The sequence below is a fragment of the Lissotriton vulgaris genome, chromosome 7, assembly GCF_964263255.1.
Source record: "Lissotriton vulgaris chromosome 7, aLisVul1.2, whole genome shotgun sequence".
NCBI lineage: Eukaryota > Metazoa > Chordata > Amphibia > Caudata > Salamandridae > Lissotriton > Lissotriton vulgaris.
In genome coordinates this window covers 108,283,844-108,289,650 of record NC_141695.1, presented here as the reverse complement: position 1 = coordinate 108,289,650, position 5,807 = coordinate 108,283,844, and the positions used below count along the sequence as shown (strand labels likewise).

The window sequence follows — 5,807 nt, the reverse complement described above, 5'->3', positions numbered from 1 at the left end:
CTGTCGCCCCATAGTGCTATGACTGGAGCCCTGAGCACTTACGCCTTATTAATATATCTTATTGCAATTTTTAATGTCATAAATCCCATGATTTCCTGGATAAAGAATTATTTTGATCCGTAATATTTCTTCAAGAAATTGTCTTTTTTTCTTTTGTTTCATTTTGCTGCATGATGCAAATTATTCCACCTAATTGATTGTATTAGCTTTTCAAAATCATACAACGTGTAGCAATGTTATGTATTTTCAGGATGTTTTGATAGCTCAGTTACTCTGTACTCAGTAGTTTGACATGGAACCATTGAATGCCTTTATTCAGGGTAGATTTTACTTGCGGGAAGGTTCAGCATTTCAATTATCAAGCACCACTTTTATTAAAAAATTCAGAGAACGCAACTCAGCTTGTGGAGTGTACTTTATAATTTCCAAACACAGTGTGAGTCTGTTTCACTAAATGATTATAAACATCTAGGTACATCAGGCTGTGGCTCTGTGCTAAACAGTTCAGTCACTAAACCAAGCCTGACACCTCTAGAATAGACACTGGTTTCCTGTCACACACTCATGATACACGTAGATGCAGAGGATCTGGCTCCTGGTGTGAGCTGGACAGCTTCACCCGTTGGCAGAGATGGTGAGATGGAGCATTTTATGCTGTTTTTGGGAATACAATGACCCTACTTGAAGAGAGGATGGCTCTACTGGTGGAGAAGTGTGGCTCAGGGGTTAGAGATGGCAGACCCGGAAGCTGAGATCGGCCCTGGACCAAGGTTCAATACCCCGCCTTGGCGGGTCTTGGGCTCAAAAATTCCACGGACTCGATAATTCTCGCTCTGGTGCCTTCTCAACTCACGGGTTCACACTCTGCGACTCTGGGCAATAGCTTGCTTAATCTCCACAACGGACCCACGCGGCGGGATGCCTGGCTTTCACCTTGTGGATACCCCGCCGGGGTTATCTCACAGGGGAATACCAGGACGGGTTCCCTAAGCAAGCGCCGGGAAACCCTTTGTGGGTAGCTGTGCGCTATATAAGCTCAAATACATTTACATTTACATTTACTGCTGGCGAAGGAGAACCTTATCCTCGGGCAATCCTCTTTCCACCTCTGACTTACCATGGCAGGACTCTAGTTGATATATGTTTGGTTTCTTAGTTAGGGTTTTATTTGCTTTAGAACAATGTTGTTGCTTTGTTATACTTGCTTTTATTGCAGGTGTGTTTAATGCTGAGAGGTGCCACTCCCTGTTAAAACGTCAGGCTCAAGGCTGCGAGTGTCAAAGGCCACGTGGGGTCATCACCTGTGACATCATGATGGGGTAGAGCAAAGTATCTGCTGTCACATCTGCTTCCCAGTCACATTAGATCAGTGCTATGATACTGACAATGAAATCCTCCAATGCAAAAGAAATAATGACACAAGTGCTGAGAAATTGGATTATATTGTTATTGACCAGAGACAGACGAAATCATAGATAAAATGCAAAAACTCATCATCGACGTTTTTGCATTACTGGAGAAAAGCAAACAGCCAAATGTAGTCCTTAATTCACACACACAGATACAAAATGTTAATTTGTTCATTTTATCTACTGGGTAGGTAGATTGAAAATCAGTGAGTAGGGTTATATGTTTATATTTGACAGAAGCACAAAGATATTTTACTCAAACTAGCTAAGATGCAATTTAATGAGAAAAAATCAAAAGGAATCTAAGGTTCAGCACAGGCAGTAGAGCTGCACATAATGAATATATCTCCACCCAGAGGTCAAACCATCAATGTACAAGGAGGGCAGTGGCTCCTAGGGAGTGGGCCATGAGGGGCTCTCTGCACCACAATTAAGAATGTATGTTATTCCCCAAAAGGGAAAAAGTGGGCCATTGTTGATACTTGCTTTGGGGCCTTGAGGCGCCCTTGCTATGCCACCGAATCATTGAAGGGATGAATACTGCAACATGTTAATAAAATAAAGGGCACTTCTTCCAGCAGTTTGCTCATTGGACCTCAATGAGAGAAATGTGCATATCAGGAAAATGTAATCTGCACCATTTGGTTCATTTGTTTTACTTTTTTTGTCAAACAATATGTGTGGCCAGTGCATCTTTGTTGATTTTTCAGTATAAATGCAGGGGCGCACCTTGTCCGAACATAAATTATAGACAGTTCCAGTACCTTTCCGTCAGGGTTTAAATCATTTTCATCTAACATGAATTAATCAAACAGTTATTTTGTTTTCCAAAACGGTGTCAAGGCAGTGGGTCAAATTTGCCCAAAAATGGTTTGTTTCCTTCAGTTGTGTCAGTGACCCCTCTAAAACATGCTTGGCATGGTTCAGTCTGAACTGCTTTAGTTCACAGCTCTGCAACACTTATTTCTACTTATTGGGCCATTTTTGCAAACGTGCATTCTATCACAAAAGTAAATTTGTACCCAAATTTAAATCTGTGACACATGCGAGGAATTCACAAAGTGATGTCTGGCAGTGATGAGCCGTTTTAGGGGTCAGAGATCTCTACAGTCGAAAATTCCACTCAAAGGGGAGGTGGGAGTGGTTCGCTTTGGAAGGATGTGGAACATGGAAATCCTCTTCTTCCCCTTTCTAACTTGCAAAGAGAAGGAGATTTACTATTTCTCACCTAAGGAGAACCTCGCAGGGCAGGAACGTGTTCTTTGTGGGACTGTCTCATGGCATTTAGAAGAACAAATATCAATAAATGTCCGCTTCTGGAGCGGTTTTCCAAGCTCCATGCATACACCTCTAAATTAAAGAAGGTTGTAAATGTACACTTGCAGGTACGTGTACATCTGCAAGTGAGTCCATACAACTTCAATGCCTTTTAGACTCCACATTTGACTCTTGTTTTGATTATTGTTTAGGGTACTGGTTATTATTCCTGTATATGATTACTGTACATACTCGCCTTATCTCTCTATGCTCCATCGCATAGCCCATTCCTATTCGTGCAATCAGGTTTATGTTGAGCCGTTATGTTTGTACTATTTGATCCAATGCCTATTAGAGTCCCCATGTTAGACTCATGTTTTGATTTGTTACCTTTGCCTCAAATTGTAAAGCGCTCTGATATCCTTCCGGATCAAGTTTGCGCTATATAAAACTTTATTAATAAATAAATGAACTTTGTTCGCAAATTGGGTCCAAAGTGTGTAAGATTTAAATTTGAAAATGTGTAATATGATGACTCTTGACAGAATGAAAACCAAAGAGAGGGTCACAATCACTTACAGACTCACACGCTTGGTTGGTATTTAGACAGAATATCGTGGACCAAAATATTGTGTCAAGAATATTGAGGATAAAATTATCGTAAAGGTAAGTTTCTTTAGCTAAGCAATGTTTTACTATACTTAGCTCCACATATACGTACCATGACTACATAATCTTCAAGGTGCGTAGATGTGAAGTTAAGAAAGGTACATCTATTCTTACCTATTTGCACTTACCTTCTCAGTATTTTCGTCCTCGATATTTATGACACGGTCTTTTGCCCACATGATATTTCTGTTTTCGATATTCTGTCAGTGATCCCGTTTGGTTAAAAATATGTGGTGGAAATTGAATTATTAAGCAAGGCATTTAGTGCCCTATCACATTTTCAGATCCGGTAAGGTCTTTGGGAAAAATGTTAGATTTCAGAGTAGCAGCAACAATTATTCATAGAATGGGATTGACTGATGTCCTGTGGACAGCAGAGCACATTTTCAACTGCAACCAGCGAATGCAATTCTTCCATTTACACATGTTTTCAGACATAGATCCTTTCAGCATAGGTGCTCTAGGGATATTTAACATGTGGAATTACCTTATGTTCTGTACAAAACATATATTGTTGCTGTAGTGTCACAAAGTGGCCTGAGTAGTGTCTTTGCATCATTTCTGCTTGGAGCACATATGAACTGATGCCGCAGTAAACCTTAATAGTGAGGGAGTGCACAGCAATGGCTAAAGCACTGTCGCGTGCAGCAGCCAGTAGATCATTGCTGCTCAGCACCTGAAGTTAGCTGGAGGTGCATTGTACATTAGTGCATCTGTGACATCCATTAAGTGGTCAGAACATAGCCTTGGCTCACTGAATCGAGAGGCCGGGATTACTGCTAAGTAGCAATGACAGCCAGTGTCCCTGGCCAAATACGGGCACTAGTTAAAATTCTGGCATGGAGTTGTAGATAATTGCAACCCTACAGAAAACCCAATTTTATGGCAAAGAATATTCATTGAGGAGCAGGATGACTACCTTCTAGATAAGGGTGTGTTTTGAGTTAGGATATAGGAAAATGGAACTCATAAATTGATCCTTCTCATATTTCTCAGTTGTAGGGAAAGCACTATTACCTAAAGAATAGAAAATCAATGTTGAGGCGTGGCCCCTAAGAAGAAGTATGTGTGGTTCAAACTAGCGTGTACTAATGGAATTGGACTGCACATCGATGTAGGTATCTGTGCCAGACTCACATCGGTATGTTCCAATTTCGGTCACAATCTTAGTGCCCCGGGAAGTTTTCAGCTCTACTGGTACTGAGATAGTGACCTCTTTGCACATAAAATTCACAGTTACTTTTGTGCGTGGCGGAGCCTTCACTGGCATGCTCAACTCGGACTTCTTCCTTGTGGTGAATGACTCAGACTCTCCTTTCTTCACTGTGAAGGTGTTGGACACCTCTGACGAAATATTGACTATTCCCAACAAAGTAAAGGAGGCACCCACCTTGATTGATGTCTCATTGCTGAATTCAAAGCTATGGGAGACATATTTCTCAAACTCCTTGGTAGAAGTAGCTGTGAACAGCTGTTCAAGGTCTGTGTTGTTTGTGTAAAAATACTGATCTATCTGAATGTTTCTTTCACTTTCAGTCTTTTGTTTGTCCCACAGAATTGTGGCTGTCACTGAGGCTTTCCCAGGAGGCAGAGGATACACATGGGAGACAGTATCATTGTAACCAATATCAATGTAATTAGCCAAATGTTCACCAGCCCTGGCTAGAAAAGACCACCCACCTCTATTTGGATGCTGGTACAGAAACCATGCTCCACTCTGGACTATGTGGGAGGATATCTGATCATTCATGTCTCCAAATGTTAGATTAGCCTCTTGAGTCAGAACCATCGATTTACCCCTGAAATTGGCATGTTGGTACACTGTGATCTTTGGATTGGTCAGGTCTTCAGTGATTAACATAAGAGAAGAACCATTGTTATTCATTTCAGTCCATGAATGTTCTCCCTCCTCTAGGGCAATGCACCAGCCCTTAAAGTTGGGATGTTCGTACATTATCCATGGCTGCCCCACCACCTTCGCAGATGAGATGCAGTCTTCAAAGTTCTCGCTCCCCAGATTTGGCACATCTGCAGTAAATGTCTTATGCAATCCCTGGAAGTTGGCATACTGATAGACAGTGATTGTGTTCATGGTTGACAGCTACGGTTGTTCCAAACTGTTTCCTGTATTTGACCCTGCAATATAAAACAGCAGGAACTCAGTGGAGGAGCCTCGTGCAGGGTTATGACAATCAAAAAAGAACAGACATGTACTGGGGAATTCCAATTCAAATCTCCAAATGTGGTCAGTAAAAAAACCAGATCATGCATTACTACAAACATTAGATGCACTCGGAGACGGGGCATTGAATGGGCTTTCCCAAGGAGACATCCCAATGACCGCAACAAGAAAATCGAGTAAAACAGATTCAGTACTAGATTATCAATTTGTATCACTTAAACTATTCCATATGATTCTGTCCTATAATATAATTGCAAGGTATGACAGTGATCATTCCGCACAGGCCATCA

The 5,807-nt window shown here is 41.3% G+C and overlaps 1 pseudogene across 1 annotated transcript; it reads right to left on the bottom strand.

Moving 5' to 3' along the window:
- Positions 1 to 1,433: 1,433 nt before the first annotated feature.
- Positions 1,434 to 5,468, bottom strand: LOC147700925 (epidermal differentiation-specific protein pseudogene; annotated as a pseudogene). Its single transcript, XR_015297418.1, has one exon. The product of XR_015297418.1 is annotated as an epidermal differentiation-specific protein pseudogene (transcript).
- Between the last annotated feature and the right edge of the window lie 339 nt (positions 5,469 to 5,807).